The 24,008-nt window shown below is 41.3% G+C and overlaps 1 protein-coding gene across 2 annotated transcripts in view; it reads right to left on the reverse strand.

Moving 5' to 3' along the window:
• The window catches only part of LOC139582849 (tyrosine-protein phosphatase non-receptor type 14-like), a 102,235-nt gene that overhangs the window by 74,920 nt on the left and 3,307 nt on the right, over positions 1 to 24,008 (reverse strand). The window lies entirely within an intron of this gene.

The raw sequence follows: 24,008 nt of genomic DNA on the forward strand, positions 1-24,008 counted from the left end.
CAACTAGTAGTAGTACTGGTGCTTCAAGCCAAGCAGCTGGCTTCTTTAAACCTCCATTTGAGAGCTGTTTGAGTCTGGGGGAAGATGTGAAGACATGGATGGATCAAGTTCAAACAGTAGAAAGAGGAATTCATGCGAGGCAGCAGCTGGCTTTGGAGGAACTAATGGAGCTTCTCTTCTCATATCTCCTGAGTGGGAGTCCTTTCCTTTTTATCTGGCTCAGCCAAAGAGGACAGCACACCAGACATTATACAGTGTAGCGTTACATTATAGACACACGCGATCTCTACTCCAAATATAACTCTCATACACTAACAAACAATTCCTACAGCTTAGAAGTACATGTAGACTCCCTAACATGTGAATATTTTAGACAGAGTAGACACACACACGTGCACACACACTTACACACTCAGTGTGTGGTTAGTAGGGTTCAGAGAGTACTAGAATGGGAACCCTTTGAACACTATCCCTGGATTAATTATCAGGTCTGGGCTTTCATGTTCTGTAGAAGAGCCTACCATCAGGAGAGAAAAAGGGCTTTGAAGTTGTTCAACACACACACAGACACACAGACACACCACTGTTTCCGTTATGAAAATGTGGTGCTGGACATTTGACCAGCAGAATTTTCATTTGAGAAATTGACCGGACCCATAGGCCTTTGCATAGTAACCTGATTAGGACGCTCCCTCACGGTGCTCAGAACAACAGAAATCACTTCAGATGATGGTAATTATTCTTCACAGAACTTGCAAGTCGAGTACGCAATGATTTGTGTCCTTCTTACCGCGCACTTTGAAGATGTTAGAACAACTTTCCACATTTACTTTACCTCAGCCAACAGGACGAGTAACAAACAGCAAAATGACTAGCCCATACAAACGCGGCACATGAGTTTAAAGTTTTGGGAAGCTAATATTCACCATAAAAATGCACCTTTATAATAAAGCATCATCGCATTTGCAGACTTATGTAAAATAGCCTACTAATCTTACTAGGGCTGGGCGATATGGCCAAAATCTCATATCCTGATATAGGTCATTTCCTGTAAATTCAATGAATAAATAGTTTATATAAAATGACCACATGTAAAAGCCTATTTCTTATTACATTTTGAATTATACTCAACAAATAAAAAGGTACTTACTCATATTTGATTATTTCTCCTTTTATTTAGAACCTTGGCGCAAATTTTCAATTAAGCATGTAACAAAATATAAAATATGAATGTATAAAATATAAAAAAGGTAAATAGAAAACACTTCAACTATAGGTGAAAAACAAAATCAATATAGGCCGAAAATATATATATATATTTTTGGGGGCGTGCCTGTTTTGCATGTTATTTTGGCATTAATACGTGTCACATATCAATTTGCATTTGGTACCTCGGGTCGAGTGTTAGCACCAACTCACGAAACCCCCGTTTCTCGACAGTATAAATTGGGGCCATGTCTTTGCAGATGTAAGTTGTAATGGCAGCTGTTATCTCCTTCCATCTTCATGATTCTTTGCCATATGGTGTGTCGCGGGCAAAAGCCTCTTGCAACGTCTGAGTCAGAGGTTTGTTTTGAGCACTCAACTGTACTTTTTTGGGTCTCATCCGTAGCCTCTCCGTACTGTTTCACATGATTCTTGCGTAGGTGGTAAAATAGGTTAGTGGTGTTTGAGCCTGTTGTCGTGACCGGCCTGCGGCATATTTTGCAGAGGACGGTTTTCTGGTCCCTGTCAGACTTTCATACCCTAACCACGTCCATGCGACTGAAGTAGCCCCTCTTTTAGGTATGAGCTCAGTGTCTCCGTGCACTGTGTCACGTTCACTCTCCTCCATGTTTGTTTGTGTTGCATATTTCCTTCCACACGGCAAAGCGTCGTCCAATTGGCGAAAAATATTGCCGTAAAGAGTGATTTGCGACACAACGAAATAAACAATAGAGCATAATATGAAACAATAGACAAACATCTATCGGCACAAGATATAAACTCAAAAAAAGAAACATCCTCCCACTGTCAACTGCGTTTATTTTCAGCAAACTTAACCTGTGTAAATATGTGTATGAACATAACAAGATTCAACAACTGAGACATAAACTGAACAAGTTTCACAGACATGTGACTAACAGAAATTGAATAATGTGTCCCTGAACAAAGTGGGTCAAAATCAAAAGTAACAGTCAGTATCTGGTGTGGCCACCAGCTGCATTAACTTCTTATGGCTGCAGGGGCAGTATTGAGTAGCTTTGATGAAAGGTGCACAGAGGTGCCCAGAGTAAACGGCCTGCTCCTCAGTCCCAGTTGCTATTAATAGTATTGGATAGAAAACACTCTGACGTTTCTAAAACTGTTTGAATTATGTCTGTGAGTATAACAGAACTCATATGGCAGGCAAAAACCTGAGAAAAAATCCAAACAGGAAGTGGAAATTCTGAGGCTGGTCGATTTTCAACCAAGATTCTATTGAAATCACAGCAAGATATGGATGAGTTTGCACTTCCTACGGCTTCCACTAGATGTCAACAGTCTATAGAACCTTGTCTGATGCCTCTACTGTGAAGGGGGGCCGAATGAGAGGGGAATTAGTCAGGTCTGCCATGACCTGACCATTCTTTGACCATGCGCGTTCACATGAGAGGGAGCTCTGTTCCATCGCTCATCTGAAGTCAATGTAATTCTCCAGCTGGAACGTTATTCAAGATTTATGTTAAAAACATTCTAAAGATTGATTCAATACATCATTTGACATGTTTCTACTGACTGTTATGGAACTTTTGGACATTTTGTCAGCTTTTAGTGAACGCGCTTCCTGACGTTGGATTTGTTTACCAAACACGCTACAAAAATAACTATTTGGACATAAATGATGGACATTACCGAACAAAACAAACATTTCTTGTGGAAGTGGGAGTCCTGGGAGTGCATTCCGATGAAGATCAGCAAAGGTAAGTGAAGATTTATAATGCTTTTTATGAGTTTTGTTGACTGCACAATTTGGCGGGTAACTGTATGGCTTGTTTTTGTGGCTGAACGCTGTTTTCAGATTATTGAATATTGTGTTTTGCCGTAAAGCTTTTGAAATCTGACACAGCGGTTGCATTAAGAACAAGTGTATCTTTAATTCTATGTAAAACATGTATCTTTCATCAAAGTTTATGATGAGTATTTCTGTTATTTGACGTGGCTCTCTGCAATTTCTCCGGATATTTTGGAGGCATTTCTGAACATGCCGCCAATGTAAACTGAGGTTTTTGGATATAAATATGAACTTAATCGAACAAGACATATATGTATTGTGTAACATGAAGTCCTATGAGTGTCATCTAATGAAGATCATCAAAGGTTAGTGATTAATTTTATCTCTATTTGTGCTTTTTGTGACTCCTCTCTTTGGCTGGAAAAATGGCTGAATTTTTCTGTGAGTTGGTGGTGACGTAACATAATCGTTTGTGGTGCTTTCACTGAAAAGCCTATTTGAAATCGGACACTTTGGTGGGATTAACAACAAGATTACCTTTAAAATGGTATAAGATACATGTATGTTTGAGGAATTTTAATTATGAGATTTCTGTTTGAATTTTGCGCCCTGCACCTTCACTGGCTGTTGTCATATCGATCCCGTTAACGGGATTGCAGCCATAAGTTAAGTACTGCAGTGCATCTCCTCCTCATGGACTGCACCAGATTTGCCAGTTCTTGCTGTGAGATATTACCCCACTCTTCCACCAAGGTACCGGCAAGTTCCCAAACATTTCTGGGGGGAATGGCCCTAGCCCTCACCCTCCGATCCAACAGGTCCCAGACGTGCTCAATGGGATTGAGATCCGGCCTCTTCGCTGGCCATGGCAGAACACTGACATTTCTGTTCTGCAGGAAATCACGCACAGAGTGAGCAGTATGGCTGGTGGCATTGTCATGCTGGAGGCTCATGTCAAGATGAGCCTGCAGGAAGGTTACCACATGAGGGAGGAGGATGTCTACCCTGTAACGCACAGCGTTGAGATTTCCTGCAATGACAACAAGCTCAGTCCGATGATGCTGTGACACACCGCCCCAAACCATGACGGACCCTCCACCTCCAAATTGACCCCGCTCCAGAGTACAGGCCTGGGTGGAACGTTCATTCCTTCTGCGATAAACGCGAATCCGACCATCACCCCCGGTGAGACAAAACCGCGTCTTGTCAGAGAAGATCACTTTTTGCCAGTCCAGTCTGGTCCAGCGATGGTGGGTTTGTGCCCATAGGCGACGTTGTTGTCGGTGATGTCTGGTGAGGACCTGCCTTACAACAGGCCTACAAGTCCTCAGTCCAGCCTCTCTCAGCCTATTGCGGACAGTCTGAGCACTGATGGAGGGATTGTGCATTCCTGGTGTAACTCGGGCAGTTGTTGTTGCCATTCTATACCTGTCCCGCAGGTGTGATGTTCGGATGTACCGATCCTGTGCAGGTGTTGTTATACGTGGTCTGCCACTGCGAGGACGATCAGCTGTCCGTCCTGTCTCCCTGTATCGCTGTCTTAATAAGTATCTCATGGACATTGCAATTTATTGACCTGGCCACATCTGCAGTCCTCATGCCTCCTTGCAGCATGCCTAAGGCATGTTCACACAGATGAGCAGGGACCCTGGGCATCTTTCTTTTGGTGTTTTTCAGAGTCAGTAGAAAGGCCTCTTTAGTGTCCTACGTTTTCATAACTGTGACCTTAATTGCCTACCGTCTGTAAGCTGTTAGTGTCTTAACGACCATTCCACAAGTGACTGTTCATTAATTGTTTATGGTTCATTGAACAAGCATGGGAAACAGTGTTAAAACCCTTTACAATTAAGATCTGTGAAGTTATTTGGATTTTTACGAATTATCTTTGAAAGACAGGGTCCTGAAAAAGGGACGTTTCTTTTTTTGCTGAGTTTATATTGTCATATTGCCCAGCCCTAAATCTTATGTGATGAGTTGATTGGATAGTCATAATGTAGCCTAATAATATAACTCAATCACTGTTAGCAAAAAAGACTGTTCTATGTATGGCTGACAGCGTATAGCGTAGAGGCCTAGGCTACAGGCTATATCCGTTATTTTTTTTCCTTTCTTTATTTCACTAGGCAAGTCAGTTAAGAACAAATTCTTATTTACAATGACGGCCAACACCGGCCAAACCCGGACGACGCTGGGCCGCCCTATGTAACTCCCAATCACATCCGGTTGTGGTACAGCCTGGTTTCGAACCAGGGTGTCTGTAGTGACGCCTCTAGCACATAGATGCAGTGTTTTCTTTCCTTGCACGATACAAATTGGGCCATTTATAAACACATTTCATGCAATTCTACTACACTTTATATGACTGCAGACATTAGAATAATATTTTTTTATATGACAAATTACAGGGTAGCCTACTCTTCTGACACTGACAATAAAAAATTACGTCCATATAATAAGCCTACGAGAAGGGGAGACACAAAAAGAATATGACGTCCATCTAAACTGGAGGAGGAAATTAATGTCCAAAAACAAACTTTTCAGTGGCACTGGCCCAACAATGGACGTGCCGCCTATGAGCCTATGTCAATCTACTATCTAACATAGTATAAAAGTTGACATATTCTATTGGTCAGCTTGTCGAGAAAGAAATAGCACAAACAGACTCTTGGACATTTGTGGGACGATAGATCCCAAATTCATACAACCAGTAGGCCTAGGCTACATAAAAAAATATGTTGCAACAGATCAGAACATTTAGATTAAAATGTTGATAAACTATTAATTCTAAACCTTATTAGCGCACCAATGTGCACAAGACAGTAGGGTATGCGAAAATGTGCATTTGGCTACCAGACAATGAAAGAAAGTTGAAAACTGATAGAGAAATAGGCTAATGGTTTCAATGGCATATGGAAGTCTTTATAAAATAATTGCCTCCATGGATATGGTCAGATTTTGCCTGGGCTACTTTGAAGCAAGGTAAAACATGCCTCGTAAAATGTAGTAAAGCGTTCAGGTTTCAAACAATTAAGTAGCTATATGTTTTTAAAATGCATACTGCCTCCAGCACATTGCACAGTGGTGTGTGATGTGTTGCTGAAGTCTGCCTTCCATTGCCTATGCATTTGAATGGCGAATGGGAAGCACGCTTCAATTACCAGTTGAGAAATAAAAATATGATGTATTTTTAATCGTGGTCCAAAAACAATTTTTAACACCCGATTGCATTTAGAATTGTTGTACAATGATTGGGCTTATAAAGCCCAACCACTTTGCTACCTGGGGTGGCAGGTAGCCTAGTGGTTAAAGCGTTGGGCCAGTAACCGAAAGGTTGGTGGATTGAATCCCCGAACTGACAAGGTAAAAATCTGTCGTTCTGCTCCTAAACAAGGCAGTTAACCCACTGTTCCTAGGCCGTCATTGTAAATAAGAATTTGTTCTTAACTGACTTGCCTGGTTAAATAAAAGTGCTGTCTGACAGATTTTCTGCTCAAAGGCTCTGTATCTGTATGCTGTGCGCATGATAAATAAGATACATAACGAATATACACATGCGCCAATTTAATTCCACTAAATTACGCAAATTAAACAATAGACTGATAAGCATGACCGGTCAAATGTATTTACATCAACTCGTATTTCCAACCATGAATAGCCTAAAAATTATTATTTTGCAATGGGATTTTTTTCCTTCTTCCGGACAATTTTTTTTAATCGGCCAAAAGCCGGCTATTAGCCGGCTAACGGAAACCCTGAAACACACACACAAACCCCAGCTAGTACATTTGGTTTCTTGGAAGTTGTGGGAACATATGTTTTTGGTTTCACATTGGTTGTGGGAACGAAGCCATACATTTCCTGACCGGTAAAAGCGAACATTTTGTTGGTCTGGGAACAGAATTTATTGGTTATTTGGAGGTTTTTGACCAACTTCCTTAAAAGTTTCAGTGAATGTTTCAATAAGACTTAAGTCTATAAGACAATCCACTTTTGAACGACAAACACTGATAGGACACTTGGAAATGAATTTCCTTAAGCATTAATCATACAAACACATGTATTATTTATTGTGAAACGGCATCAGTGAGATTATAACCTATCTTCTGTTCTCTATCCATGGAATTAGTCCACTGTGCCACCAGGATGGAGCTAGCATTCCATGTTTTTTTACTCATACAAAGCTGTTCATTTGAGTCTATTCAAACAGACCCCGTTTAAAAGGAAATAAGTACTCATTAATATCAGGTGTGTCCAATTAATGGGAACGGCCAACACACTTGAACATGCTTAACTAATTCTACTGTGTTACATTTTATATTTACTTTATTTTATTTTGTATTCGGCGCATGTGACAAATACAATTTGATTTGAAGATAGAGGATAGAGGTTTTTTGATATTGAGAATGGAATGTAAAGTATATGTTTTTAAATAACATCATTAGAACATTCTCTGAATGTTATTACAGTTTTCTTGTGTTTTTATGGAAAGTTTTCTTAACATAATGAACAATTGGAGAACATGACTTTAAATAGAACCATGAGGAAACCTGAAGGAAACGCTATGCTGAAGTACTGAATTTCCAACAGAAGAACGTTGTTTGTTAACATTCTCTGAACTATTTGAGAACATTCCCAATGTCAAACCAGTTGGAGAATGTTTCTTACCAGCATTTGTATTAAATGTAACCATGTTTGAACTTTTAGGACATTTTATGTTAAAGTGTTGATATACGAAGTTCCTTCAATATGCTGAGAATGTTCCAAAGCCAAGCAACTATCTTGCAGCATTACCAGAAAGATGTGGGAAGGTTGAATGCAAAATAACCCTAGGACAAGCACGCTCTCACCAAGCTCTATTTCATAAACAACACTGAAAGCATACTGGTGATGATTAAGTTAAGAGTTATTACATAGTTACCACCCAGAGGTAATATCATATAGCTTAACCAGAATTACATAACTACTAGAATGGCCATGATGTTCATTCTGACCATTGATATTTCAATTGTATAAATATTCCATAATAAATAATAAATTGTCAAATTAATGCATTTATTATGTTAAAATAGGTCATAAGAAACCCCAGGACACCAAATGTTAATTTAATGAGAAAGAAAATATATTGATTGATCCAGAAGCGCATAGACTGTAAATATTAAAATAAGACGATACTGTATTTTCTGACTGTAAGACAACAGTTGCCTGCCCAGCTAATGGCCCATCCAAACTACACCTAAACTATATTTAAACACATATAATCACACATATAATAATAGATGTGGCCTAAAGACAAGATTAAATTGACAACAGTCTGATGGGTGACAATAATGTCATTGTCAAATTGAGACTGAAGAGACTGATGACCAGCGAGTGTGCATTGGCATAGAAGTGAACGGAGCTTACCAAAAATAACTTTTTCAAATCAACTTTTACAGGTCCATGCAGGCCAGATGTTTTGATTGCTATACCCTATCTAATGTTTCTAATGAACTATCAAAATTGCGCAGATGGGCTCTGTTTCAAAATATAACTTTGTGAGTACTGGCGACAATCAGCAACAGTCATTTGGGTTTAAATATCCTTTCTATTTTATTCTGTTATATTCCATTATATTATTACTGTAAAATAACTGTGGTAGGGCAGGATAATACAAACATGTGATGTCTGCTAAATGAACAAGTTGATTTCATTGGCATGGCGAAGCCTCGGCTACTAAGCACAGATAAAAAAAACTAAAAACATGCTGTTCTGTTCTTTTGAAATAAATTCTTAGTATCATGTTTTTAATTACCTTCTTAAACTAAATATTAATGGATTTCTTAATGACTGTGTATATTAACTGGATTTATTAGACTGGCAGCTATTGGTACTCATCGAGGCCCGGCTAATCTATTATTAAATATGCATATTTATCTCAAAGTTCTGCTAGAGTGTAAAATACACATATTTAGGAAAAGTCCATTACAAACCGTCCCAGCGGTTCTAGTGTTAATGCTTCATTATGTAGAAGGGAACTGAGATAACAATAACATAAGCATCCCTAACAGAAGTGGGGAGCTGAGCTAGCATTAAAATTAGCATCACTAACAGTAGTGGGGAGCTGAGCTCGCATTAACATTAGCATCCCTAACAGTAGTGGGGAGCTGAGCTAGCATTAACATAAGCATCCCTAACAGTAGTGGGGAGCTGAGCTAGCATTAACATTAGCATCACTAACAGTAGTGGGGAGCTGAGCTAGCATTAGCATCACTAACAGTAGTGGGGAGCTGAGCTAGCATTAACATTAGCATCCCTAACAGTAGTGGGGAGCTGAGTTAGCATTAACATAAGCATCCCTAACAGTAGTGGGGAGCTGAGCTAGCATTAACATTAGCATCACTAACAGTAGTGGGGAGCTAAGCTAGCATTAACATTAGCATCACTAACAGTAGTGGGTAGCTGAGCTAGCATTAACATTAGCATCACTAACAGTAGTGGGGAGCTGAGCTAGCATTAACATTAGCATCACTAACAGTAGTGGGGAGCTGAGCTAGCATTAACATTAGCATCACTAACAGTACTGTCTGTTTAAGGCAAAGGCTGCGGTTCCAAAGGTAACAACCCTGTTCCGACCCCCTGGAAGACTCTACCCCAGAGCTAAAAATATGTATCACATTCTGCACATGTGCTTCTTTACCTGTACTTTACACATACACATTTTTGTGTTCACTGTTTTACTGGTGAAACGTCCATGCAGCATCTGCATACCAACCATTTGATCTCAATCAGTTTCATGGGGATATGCATTTAGATCTTCTTGTGTTATACAGTGTTGATTAGAAGTACTGTATTGTTTTGAATTATGTACAGTGAGTGAATTTTAGAGCAGATGGTGTTAACAAACTGTAGCATACCTGTGTTACGTTTCAATCAAAGCACATATTCTGCCTAGTGGCGGACTGTGGAGTTTTGGCATGAGAAGAAATTAGAGAAAAATGTGACCATTCGCACATTCATCCTAAAATGAGGTGTTTTTTGTCTTGCAGTACGTAACGTTATACTATGCTATTATCGGTTCTGTTATGTAGAATACCATCATTATGTGATCTTGCAGACATGCTTTTTATTTTATTAAACTAGCACCATTCTCTATTCATCACTGAAACTTGACAGTAGCCTGTTCTATGGGCAGATGAAGGAGTAGAGAAGAGACTGTGCGTAAAATATAGAATCCTGCACATTTTATTCCAATTGGGAAGAGGCTTCCAGATAATTGGGAACTGCAACCAGTCAGTGGAATGAACTGGCCTTAGGCAGGATTGATAGGCTAAAGGGCCCACAACACCAATCAAAATCCCCCAAACCTCCTGTAGAGAACTACAACCTCTCCTCCAGCCCAAAACAAAACATGCTGAGAAGTAGTGTCAACCAAGATCTCATAGAGGTGTGGGAGAGGAAGAGATGGAGAGGGAGACGGAGAGACAGAAAGGGAAGAGAGAGATGAAAAGTCAGAGAGTGAGAGAGAGAGACAGAGAGACGGAGATACAGAGAGGGAAGAGAGGTAGAGAGAGAGAGAAATGGAGAGACAGAGAGGGAAGAGGGGGAGAAAGAGAGATGGAGAGACAGAGGGAAGAGAGGGAGAGAGAGGCAGAGAGACAGAGAGGGAGAGAGAGAGAGAGACAGAGAGTGAAGAGAGGGAGAAGATGTGGGCTAGGACTTAAAACGAGTGTAAAAAAGGCTCAAGTGAGCAAGGAAGAGAGAGAAGAAGGAAAGGAGGAAAAGGGGAGTAGGAGGAGAGGAGAGACAGTGGGAATGTGTTGCTTCTTGTCTGGTCTCTGGCAGTGTGGTGCTGATACTCAGTTTGGATCCAAGCCCAGATTCCTCTCTACCCCGACTAGAAAAACAGAGCACACCTGACAGAAGTATGCGGAGGGATGGTGTGTGTGTGTGTGCGCGTGTGTGTGTAAGAGATAAAGAGAGAGAGATTGGAGGAGGTGGCTGTATGGCCAATAGGTACAGTATGAACTTCTGAACAATACATTTTAGTTTTTTATGCTCTTTTGCACACCAGTATTTCTACTTGCACATCCTCATCTGCACATCTATCACTCCAGTGTCAATTGCTAAATTGTAATTACTTCGCCACTATGGCCTATTTATTACCTTACCTCCTTACTTCATTTGCACACACTGTATATAGCTTTTTTTTCTATTGTGTTATTGACTGTACGTTTGTTTATCCCATGTGTAACTCTGTGTTGTTTGTGTCACACTGCTTTGCTTTATCTTGGCCAGGTCGCAGTTGTAAATGAGAACTTGTTCTCAACTGGCCTACCTGGTTAAATAAAGGTGAATTAAAAATTAAAAAAAATTATAATTTCAATCCAGTAATAGGTTGGTATCACAACAACAACCCCAACCTGACTGGGCAAAATGGATGGGGCGTTACACATTCCTTCTCCTGGAATCCTGAATCCTGAATCTCACTGAGAAAACAAACACTTGCTATTGTAGCTTCTTGTTCATGTGTTTTTCACTATAATTAGTTAACAATGGGTGACTAAATCGGCCTTGTTTTCTGATTGGTGGACTTTGGTCTGTTAAGCACTGTGGTCACCGGACCTGAGCCACAGTCCTTCTGACCCTGACTGTGGCATGAGATTGGGGGAAGTGACATCAACAGCTGACAGTAAACCCCACTTAACCCAAACCACCATAGAAATGTTCTCACGCACACAGACCAGCTAAATCACTAGGGGATGGCAACTGATTAAGCAAACAAGCAAACACACATGTGCGCGGGCACGCACGACACACACACAGTAAACACACCCTTCAGAGGTTAGCCAAGGGACCAGACAGCAGTTATTGCAATATAAAACTAGCAATCAACTGCATCATTTTGTCTGTGGTTGAAGATACACAGAAAGACAATAGATTGAGACCAAACCTTCCCACTTCAGGCACAACGTTACATAAACGCAGCCACAACATTCCCCCTGCCAGCGGGTTTATTTTCGGCTCACATAAACAGCCTATACATTTATGAATTTGCACGTTGTAATTTTGCGGTGCCCAAAATGCAAGGGGTAGCAGAGAAAGACACAGAGAGAACGAGACTGAGTTCTTTTTTTGTTTCCAATATAGCAGTGTTTACTATGAAACCCTTCCAGAGTTTTTCCCTCTCTCTCCCTTTTCCCCGCTCCCCCTCTGTGCTGGCTGGGAGACAGCTGTTCCTCTGTCAGTTTGATGAGAACCGTGAGGTGCCACTGTGGGGTGTCGCTCCAATGTAATAAAAGAGAGTAAACTCCCACCCATCCTGTTTTTATTAGGATTTATCTCTTTCTCAGCTTGTTGTCTATCTGACCTCATGGGGGCTTTGTTTAGAAAGATACACGGTGGACTCATGGATTAAAGACTCATATTCATATAGTCTTATCATTGATTCCTCCGCTGTTTAGTTTTCTGGAATTGAATGAGTGACAAGCTAACCTAACTACAGTGAAAAGGGACAAAATATAAATCCACATCCCAAACAGGAGCTACCTTGATGCAAACAAAAAATGCCCCAATAAGATGCTAACAACTCTTTTCACTGGTTTAAATGTCCAGTGCCGTCAAAATGTTGTATCATATTGTATAACAGCTGATGAAACTAACACTGTAAAAGTGTGAAAGAAATTGATCAGTGTTATTTCCTAAAAAGTTGCTGGTTGAATTTGCATGGGTGGGAGTTTTGGCTTTCTATGGTGACATCACCATGAGGTAAATGAGTTAATAGACCAACAGCAAAGAGAGTTCCAAACCTCTCTACCAATAACAGCTAATTTTCAGTTAGGGCCTATGGAGATTACCCGAACCAAAACATGCTCTTACAGAGTCACGCTAGCCTACACACCAGAGCAGACTAATAGTACACAACCAAAACACAGGTCTGCTACACACTCAAACCTGCTTACATAGCACAACCAAAACACAGTATTCCTGTCTCACTACACACTCAAAGCTGCTTACATAGCACAACCAAAACACAGTATTACTGTCTCACTACACACTCAAACCAGCTTACATAGCACAACCAAAACACAGTATTACTGTCTCACTACACACTCAAACCTGCTTACATAGCACAACCAAAACACAGTATTACTGTCTCACTACACACTCAAACCTGCTTACATAGCACAACCAAAACACAGTATTACTGTCTCACTACACACTCAAACATGCTTACATAGCACAACCAAAACACAGTATTACTGTCTCACTACACACTCAAACCAGCTTACATAGCACAACCAAAACACAGTATTACTGTCTCACTACACACTCAAACCTGCTTACATAGCACAACCAAAACACAGCATTACTGTCTCACTACACACTCAAACCTGCTTACATAGCACAACCAAAACACAGTATTACTGTCTCACTACACACTCAAACCTGCTTACATAGCACAACCAAAACACAGCATTACTGTCTCACTACACACTCAAACCTGCTTACATAGCACAACCAAAACACAGCATTACTGTCTCACTACACACCTAAATATGCTTACATAGCACAACCAAAACACAGCATTACTGTCTCACTACACACTCAAACCTGCTTACATAGCACAACCAAAACACAGTATTACTGTCTCACTACACACTCAAACCTGCTTACATAGCACAACCAAAACACAGCATTACTGTCTCACTACACACCCAAACCTGCTTACATAGCACAACCAAAACACAGCATTACTGTCTCACTACACACCTAAATATGCTTACATAGCACAACCAAAACACAGCATTACTGTCTCACTACACACCTAAATATGCTTACATAGCACAACCAAAACACAGCATTACTGTCTCACTACACACCCAAACCTGCTTACATAGCACAACCAAAACACAGCATTACTGTCTCACTACACACCTAAATATGCTTACATAGCACAACCAAAACACAGCATTACTGTCTCACTACACACCTAAATATGCTTACATAGCACAACCAAAACACAGCATTACTGTCTCACCACACACCTAAATATGCTTACATAGCACAACCAAAACACAGCATTACTGTCTCACCACACACCTAAATATGCTTACATAGCACAACCAAAACACAGCATTACTGTCTCACCACACACCTAAATATGCTTACATAGCACAACCAAAACACAGCATTACTGTCTCACCACACACCTAAATATGCTTACATAGCACAACCAAAACACAGCATTACTGTCTCACTACACACCTAAATATGCTTACATAGCACAACCAAAACACAGCATTACTGTCTCACTACACACCTAAATATGCTTATATAGCACAACCAAAACACAGCATTACTGTCTCACTACACACCTAAATATGCTTACATAGTAATGCTGTGTTTTGGTTGTGCTGTCTCACTACACACCTAAATATGCTAGTCATACTGACACACTATCTACAGAATACTGCAAATAACAATCCTTTAATATTGGAAAACCAAAGCAGTGTCTTAAATAGTTATGATACAAACCCTGTACACTGGTTCTCTACAAGGAGTGAGGACAATTCATATTATCGTGTTTCACTGAACTTTGAAAAACAGGCAGACTCTGGGCAGCCCCCACGCATACTGATCTGTGGTGTGTGTGTGTGTGTGTGTGTGTGTGTGTTGGAAAATCAAGTCTGCAGAACAGAGACCATCTTGTCTAGGGCATATGTTTTTCTCCCCCTACTAGAGGCACACAGAGAAAGGCAGCAACAGCTTTTTGATGTTTGGCTTCCAGCGTAGCGTAACAGTGTAAAACACTGTGTAAAACACTCCCCTAACACACACACATATCAATCTACTGACCATAAATCATACTATCTGTGTGACAGACATCTTACAGCTGTGTAGAATACAATACAACTTTCTCTCCACCCGCAAGACAAAGACCGCCTGGAACGTCAACAAAGAACAACACTGTCCTACCATGCTCATACTCAATCTAGTGACAGCACAAGTCTTTAGTAACTCCCATTACATGACAACACTTCAGTGTCAAATGAACAACACATTCACACACACATACACACTGTGAACTTATTACTGAACAATGTGTCCATACACACCAGTCGACTATATCTTCATACCCCACTAAACAGAAAAAGTAAGGTAAACAGACCTATGATAATTGGACGGTCAACCATTTCAACTCCTTCAGGAATTAAACACATCTTATCGGACTCTTTCTGTCTCCTCCCCAGATCTGTAACCTAATACCACACACAGGGACAGAGGTTATGATTTCTGTAGTCGCCAGCTATCGGGTTATCAGTAGTAAAACAACACTATCATACACAGTGAAGAAAACTAGTAATCTTGTGTGGCTATTCAAAAACTCTATTTGATATATCATGATGGAAAACGCCAGTCACCCCAAAGTAAACACAACACATCTTACAAAAAGCTCCATTCAGACACGTAATGTGGGTGTTCTGTCAAAGCAGGGCTCCTTCGACAATTCTTCTCTATTCATGCCCACACAAAAGAGGGAACAAAACAGCACTTTGTCACCTACTGTTAAAACCATTAGACGCAGGGCATTTGGAGTGAGGACGTAAGTGTATCATGTGTAATTTAATCAATCTGATCTCTCGCGCTTCTCTTATTTCCCTCTCTAAATCTCTCTGACTCTCTCTCTGTCTCTCTTCTCTCTCTCCGAGTCTCTCTCTGTCTCTCTCCGAGCCTCTCTCTGAGTCTCTCTCTGACTCTCTCTGACTCTCTCTGAGTCTCTCTGAGTCTCTCTCTCTGAGTCTCTCTGAGTCTCTCCCTGATTCTCTCTCTCGCTGAGTCTCTCCCTGTCTCTCTTTCTATCTCTCTGAGTCTCCCTCTTTCCCTCTCTCTGAGTCTCTCTCTGAGTCTCCCTCTTTCTCTCTATCTGAGTCTCTCTCTGTCCCTCGCAACAAATGAGAACTTTAGCAAAACAAACAGGTTTAGTGCCCGGGGCTGGTCTGTCACTAGTTTCGTTTTCACGACGTGTTCTGTGTTCTCCAACCCAACACACACACAGATGCTACGGTACCTCTAAGGACTACTGTTAACAACACATACAGACAACCACAAGCCACCTCACTCAGATAAAGAACCGTCACTATTTCAGGTTCCAGTTTCTGCTGATTGTTCATCAAAGGGGTGTGTTGAATCTGTCTGGATGCTCATTGCTGGTTGAACTACTCAAAAAACTCCTGAGAGAAATATGACTTCAACAAGTAAGGGGAAAGTTTAAGGACACAACACAAACACACACACACACACACATTCCAGCAAACACGTGTGGACTCATACACACACACACTATGGTTCCGGCATCTCAGATTCCCCAGACTGCCTGAGGGGCAATGAAGGAAGGAGTTTTGTTGGGATGCCTCACTGGACGATGCAACACACCCCTGGGTGCCCCTTTGTTACCTGACACACTAGCCATGTGTGTTTCTGTCTGCCTCGGAAAACCCACTCAGAAACTCTCTGTTAATAGTTTAGCGGTATCATGTTGCTCAGTTAGGACAATAGCTTTAACTCTCCTCATCTGTGCGAATGATCACACACACAAACACGCAAAAACATACACACCACACACACACACAAGCAGCTGCAAGCAGATTGTAGAGCCAGACAGTCAGGGTCCTTGTTAGAAACGCATCTGCTGTTTCACTCTTCATTTGGTCTCTCTGTTTTTCTCTCTCCTCTCTCTCTCTCCCCCCTTCTCTCTCTCTCTCTCCTTCTCTCTCTCTCTCTCTCCTTCTCTCTCTCTCTCTCTCCTCTCTCCTTCTCTCTCTCTCTCTCCTCTCTCTCTCTCCTTCTCTCTCTCTCTCTCTCTCTCTCTCTCTGTGGTGTGTGAGAACACTGAGACACTGACAAACACAGTGTTGAGCATTCACACTGAGGTGAGACTCAGACAGGGAGGGAGCAGGGAGCCACCTCAGCCGTGTTAACGTATGAGAGGGACAAGTTAAGGGTTGACAGAGCTCTGTTACAGATAAAGGAATGTGTTTATAGTGATCTATAGTACACTGCATAGCAGATATAACTTACAAGAATGCACATTCATATGATACATACTGATACTGTAGTTAGGCCTTGCTTAATGATAAAGTAGGTGTGCCCAATAATGTTTGTACCATGTTTTGTGCTGCTACCATGTTGTGTTGCTACCGTGTTGTTGTTATGTTGGTGCCTTGCTATGTTGTTGTCTTAGGTCTCTTTTTATGTAGTGTTGTGTTGTCTCTCTTGTTGTGATGTGTGTTTTGTCCTATATTGATATTGTATTTATTTATTATTTTTAATCCCAGGCCCCCGTACCCGCAGGAGGCCTTTTGGATTTTGGTAGGCCGTCATTGTAAATTAAAAATTGTTCTTAACTGACTTGCCTAGTTAAATAAAGGTTAAAAAAATATAACAAAAATCTACCAATAACAATGTGTGACAATGCGTTTTCATGCAAACACTGCAAGACTGGATATTCAAAAGAACCATTGGTGCCAGCGGTGGGATAAAGTAGCTAGCCATTAGGGACCATGGTAGTGGTGACCATTGCATATCATTGTTGATTTCTAATTCATTTCAAACAAATTCAAATACAATTATTAGATAATGATCATGTAGTTACCCATTTGATTTAATTTGATTTGAATTCTACCTAATCCAAGTAAATAAGTGAACTGTAAAATTAAATAAACCCTAAACAGAGACTTTGTGTGTGTGTGTGTGTGTGTGTGTGTGTGTGTGTGTGTGTGTGTGTGTGTGTGTGTGTGTGTGTGTGTGTGTGTGTGTGTATGCGTCAAGGTTTCTGTTAGCCGGCAATAGCCGTCTTTTGGCCGATGAAAAATTTGAAAAGCCCGATTAATAGGCCAATTTTCCGGGAGAAGAAGAAAAAATCCCATTGCGAAATAATACTTCTTAGCCTATTCATTGATGGAAATACCAGTTGATAGAAATACATTTGACTAGTCATGCTTATTGGTCTATAGGTTCATTTGCATCATTTTGTGGAATGAAATTGGCGCGTGTACAGTATATTAGTTGTGTATGTTATTTATCACACTCGTAAAGCATGCAGATACAGAGACTTTGAGCAGAAAAACATTGGCCAGGCTGTTGCTACAGCATCTTAAACAGCAAATGCATAGCCAACGGAAGGCAGGATTCATCAGCGCGGCACACGCCACTTTGCAATGAGCTGGAGGCAGTAAGACTATGATTGCTATTTTAAATATACTTCATTGTTTGAAACCTGAAAATTGTAGTTAACACTATTGATGTTTTGCTCTACTGTGGGAATTGTGATCGAATCAATGCAATATTAGCCACTTTCAATGTAATATACCGAAAGAAAACCAACTATGCAAGAATTAGTATGCAGAACTAACTATGCACGAAATGTTCCTGTAGGCAGAGCGTATTGGAGTAGGATTCTATTGCATTGACAGGCATGACTCAGGACCGTACTCTACACAGACCGGTGCGCCATAACCAATCAGAGCTGCAGTAGGCCTATATGCAAATAGCCTTTGCCATATATGGATCTGTGCCATTCACTTTGAACTGGACTGTGTTTAGGCTACAGTGGTCATGAGTAGATGCACTTGTTTTGAGATCAAAGTGAGAGCTGCATGTAGCCACAAATGCAACTTTGGTTCATATTCTTCGCTAGTTAGTGAGTTTTTAGCCCAGTTATAGCTAATTTCTAGTCAACAATGGGGGAGTAGTTGCTTCCAACAAGAGCACAAAAACAACATTTTCAGTCACCTCCTCGTCTGAAGGACAAGTGGATAAACAGGTTCATGTCAAGCCCTGCATGTTTTTTCTAAAGTCTCATGGAATGTAGGCCTACATTGAACACCACACATTAACTGCAACTGTAGGCTGAATGATAGAACAGCTATTCCATGTTACAATGTTATGGGATGCATTTTCTCCATTGTTTTTGATGGTAGGCCACTCTGGTAGGCCTACATTATGATCAAATAGCCACAGTAGCCTACATGGCCACTGTTAAAACTGTAACTTAAAGTGGGTACAGCCTCAGTGTTCACAGTAAAACTGTAACTTAAAGTGGGTACAGCCTCAGTGTTCACAGTAAAACTGTAACTTAAAGTGGGTACAGCCTCAGTGTTCACAGTAAAACTGTAACCTAAAGTGGGTACAGCCTCAGTGTTCACAGTAAAACTGTAACTTAAAGTGGGTACAGCCTCAGTGTTCACAGGAAACGCGAGCCGGAAGTTGCACATCATTTTCACATGTTCAAGTTTGCACTCAGCAGACCAGAAATTTGCTCAGTGCCACAAAACATTTGAGGGAACACTGTTAGCAACCCATGCAGGTTGTTGCGTATTAGATCTCCCCTCTTTCTACATTTCTAAGGGATATTTTAATCTCTGTCACATGAAACTGCTCGCATGTGCAGTGTGCTTTGACAAAGGTGTTTTCCATTACTGCCTTCTGCGCTTATAATGTGAATAAATAATAGTTTATCAACATTTTAAGCGAAACGTTCTGACCTGTTGCATCAGACTCATTGCTATATGAGTAAATGTGGACCGTTCTTCTAACATCTTCAAAGTGCGCGATAGAATTCAGCAAGAAGAACCGCACATTGTTGCATCCTCGACTAACAAGAGCTGCTATAATGAATTACCATATTCTAAATGTGATTTCTGTCATTCTGAGCACCGTGGGTGGACGCCCTAATCAGGTTACACACTCAATGCATATGGGTCCGGTAAATTTCTCAAATGTCTGGGAAATTAAAATGCTGCCGGTCAAATGTCCGGCCCCATATTTTCCTAACAGAAACCTGTGTGTATATTGGCATCAGTGCCCTGGTGTTCTGGACTGGAATGAACTGGTCATGTTCAGCGTTCCTGACTGCAGTTCCCATGTAAACAGAGCTGTCACCCTGACATGGACAGAGGAGGAGGATCAAAGAGGATAAGTCTCAGTGACACTCGGCAGAGACGTTTTTCCGAACCTGGACCACCGCACCACGACTCATCCTGTGCCACAGGAAACAGTCGCTGATGTCATGGAGAGAGTAGGGAGCGGATGAGAGGGAGAGATAAAGAGAGAGAAAAAGGGGGAGGCCAAGTGAGAAAGTGTGTCTGTGTATGTGAGAGAGTTGGAGAGGAGAGAAAGTTAACCCAACCAACACTACCACTATCCTTCATTCTAATGAGAGGATGAGAAAATGGAGAGAATGATAGAGGGACAGAGAACAGAGAGAGGGGGGCTGGTTAAACCCCTGTCACCCCTATCCCAGGCTCTTATCATGTTAGTCCAGTTGGTTGAGGGGATGTTGGGGACAGAGGGAGGGGGGCTGGTTAAACCCCTGTCACCCCTATCCCAGGCTCTTATCATGTTAGTCCAGTTGGTTGAGGGGATGTTGGGGACAGAGGGAGGGAGGGAGGGAGGGATGGAGGGAGTATCAACATGGAACCGTATCTGAGCAACTACCTCCAACACAACAGTATGGGACAGGCTGTGTCTACTGAAATTCAGCAGCCACCACTTTACAGCTAGATTTTCCATGCCCCCCCCCCCCCCCCCAAACCACATCACACACACAAAAGCAGCATGTAGGCCACACATACACACACACAGGGACACGCACACACAAATGCAATAACCCACAAACACACACAGAAACATACGAGCACATTCACACACACACACCCAACACAAAATAACTCACTCACCAAAAACCACTAAGCGTGCTTTCTCATGCCAAACCCTCAGTCAACATTCAAACTCCGAGGGGCTTCCCAACAAAACACTATACAACATTGCTATGCCTCTTTCTCTCCTGTCTACTCTTTCTCTCTGCAATACAGAGATACCTGTAGCAAGAAATGAGAATGATGACAGAAGAGGCTTTCTGTGTGTGTGTGTGTGTGCACGACTGCGTGCGCATGTCTGTGTGAATGTATGTGAGTGTTCAGGTGTATGTGTGCTTGTGTGTGTGTTGTGTACCTGACTGGCCAGAAGGGCGGGCTGTAGAGTGACTGACAGCTTCCCTGCAGCAGCAGGTGAGTGAAATGAGTACCTGGGATAGAGAGGGACGGGTTGAGACATGTCTGCCTCTGTTATTGTCTGAGGTGAGGTGCTGCTGTAGAGCTGCCTTATACAACTCACAAACACAGCAGTACTATCCTCTCTGTACACTTCCCAAATAATAAAATATAACAGGATAGAATGAAATCGAATAGCGCAGAGTGTTGCAGCAGTCTAAGGCACTGCATCGCAGTGCTAGAGGTGTTACTACAGACCCGGGTTTGATCCTGGGCTATATCACAACCGGCCGTGAGAGGAGTCCCATAGGGCGGCGCACAATTGGCCCAGCGTCGTCTGGGTTTGGCCGGGGGGGCTTGACAAGTAGGCCATCATTGTAAATAAGAATTTGTTCTTAACTGACTTGCCTGGTTAAATAAAAAGAAATAAAGAATATGGCTGCACAGAAGTAGGTAACCCAAGCATACAGATATAGCTGCCTACTAGCAACATTCTTAAAGAGATTCTCCTGTGCTTTTTTAAAATACTTTTAAGCCAGTAGTTTTGAAAGTAGCGGTCACGAGAGCCAAAAGTTGTCCCCAAAAATTGCATACTACGCCACATACTCTGCTGTGTGTGCATCCTGCTAGCTGTCAATAAAATGGCGAGGGGCTGTGCTTCATTGGTTGAAACTCGAATTGCTAGGGGGCTGGCCCACATGGGGCGTAGCACAGCTTTTAGTAAACAGTAGCTTTCAAAATAGGGATTTTGTGGCTAATTGAAGTAAAACAGTTATTCTGCTCATAGATTATGCATGTACAGTATGAAGGACACATTCACACATCCAGCCAAAAGCGGGAGGTTTAAAAAATACTTACTAGTCACCAATGTTCTGGAGCATTTCTTTAAAGCCACTGCCAGTCAAGCTCTTCAGCTCCTCTACCAGTGTTTAAAAAGCTGCTGCTGTGTACTCCCAGTCCACTTGTGCTAGCACCATATAATTTGCTCAGCATGCCATTGAGGTTATAAAGGCGACCAGATGTGTGTGTGGGGGGCACGCCTCCTGCAGCTATGCTATATATGCCATTACTGTACTCTCCTACTTTACAGTGGTAGTAATTCTAGGTGCATGTCCAAACAGATTGCTCTCACTTGCACACACCATTTTGAACACAGTGCTGGAGCCTTGCTTTTTCCCAGCAATGTGCTAATGCTAATTTCATCACCACCACAGACAGTGCTGGAGGCCCAGTCCCTTCTAGACAATTTCCTGGACAATTTTTTTTAACTTGGTGTAAACTTGGCCGTAGAAAACCTAAACAGTATATCTGACCTCTCAGCTTCCCTATCAAATCTAAAAATGTCAAGCAGACAACCTAAGAAAATTAACAACAATGACAAATTGTTTGATGAATAATGCAAAAACCTAAGAAAGAAATTGAGAAACCTATCCAACCAAAAACATAGAAACGACGAAAACCTGAGCTTACGCCTTCACTATGGTGAATCACTAAAACAATACAGAAATACACTACGGAAACAGAAGGAACAGCACGTCAGAAATCAGCTCGATGCAATTGAAGAATCCATAGAATCTAACCACTTCTGGGAAAATTGGGAAACTCAAAACAAACAACACAAAGAGTTATTTATCCAAAACAGAGATATATCGATAAACCACTTCTCCAATCTTTTGGGCTCCATAACAAAGAACAAAGAACAAACAGCAAAAACATATACATGATCAAATAAAAATTGTAGAATCAACTATTAAAGACCCACGGGATTCTCCAACTACATTGAAGGAACTACAGGACAAAATACAAACCTTCCAACCCAAAAAGGCCTGTGGGGTTGATGGTATCCTAAATGAAATTATAAAATATACAGACCACAAATTTCAATTGGCTATACTTAAACTCTTTAACATCTTCCTCAGCTCTGGCATATTCCCCAATATTGACTTGCCTAGTTAAATAAAAGTAAAATAAAAAAATTAAAATACTGTACAATATCTGGAATCAAGGACTGATCACCCCAATCCACAAAAGTGGAGCCAAATTTGACCCCAATAACTACCGTGGGATATGCGTCAACAGAAACCTTGGAAAAATCCTCTGCTTTATCATTAACAGCAGGCTTGTACATTTCCTCAACAGAAACAATGTACTGAGCAAATGTCAAATTGGCTTTTTACCAAATGACTGTACGACAGACAACGTATTCACCCTGCACACCCTAAATGACAAACAAACAAACCAAAACAAAGGCAAAGTCTTCTCATGCTTTGTTGATTTCAGGGGCCTGCTATACAAATTGATGGACAGTGGTGTTGGGGTAAAAACATACGACATTATAAAATCCATGTACACAAACAACAAGTGTGCGGTTAAAATTGGCAAGAAACACACACATTTCTTTCCACAGAGCCGGGGGGTGAGACAGGGATGCAGCTTAAGCCCCACCGTCTTCAACATATACAGTGGGGAGAACAAGTATTTGATACACTGACGATTTTGCAGGTTTTCCTACTTACAAAGCATGTAGAGGTCTGTAATTTTTATCATAGGTACACTTCAACTGTGAGAGACGGAATCTAAAACAAAAATCCAGAAAATCACATTGTATGATTTTTAAGTAATTAATTTGCATTTTATTGCATGACATAAGTATTTGATCACCTACCAACCAGTAAGAATTCCGGCTCTCACAGACCTGTTAGTTTTTCTTTAAGAAGCCCTCCTGTTCTCCACTCATTACCTGTATTAACTGCACCTGTTTGAACTCGTTACCTGTATAAAAAACACCTGTCCACACACTCAATCAAACAGACTCCAACCTCTCCACAATGGCCAAGACCAGAGAGCTGTATAAGGACATCAGGGATAAAATTGTAGACATGCAACAGGCTGGGATGGGCTACAGGACAATAGGCAAGCAGCTTGGTGAGAAGGCAACAACTGTTGGCGCAATTATTAGAAAATGGAAGAAGTTCAAGATGGCGGTCAATCACCCTCGGTCTGGG

The sequence above is a fragment of the Salvelinus alpinus genome, chromosome 8 (genome assembly GCF_045679555.1).
Source record: "Salvelinus alpinus chromosome 8, SLU_Salpinus.1, whole genome shotgun sequence".
Classification (NCBI taxonomy): domain Eukaryota; kingdom Metazoa; phylum Chordata; class Actinopteri; order Salmoniformes; family Salmonidae; genus Salvelinus; species Salvelinus alpinus.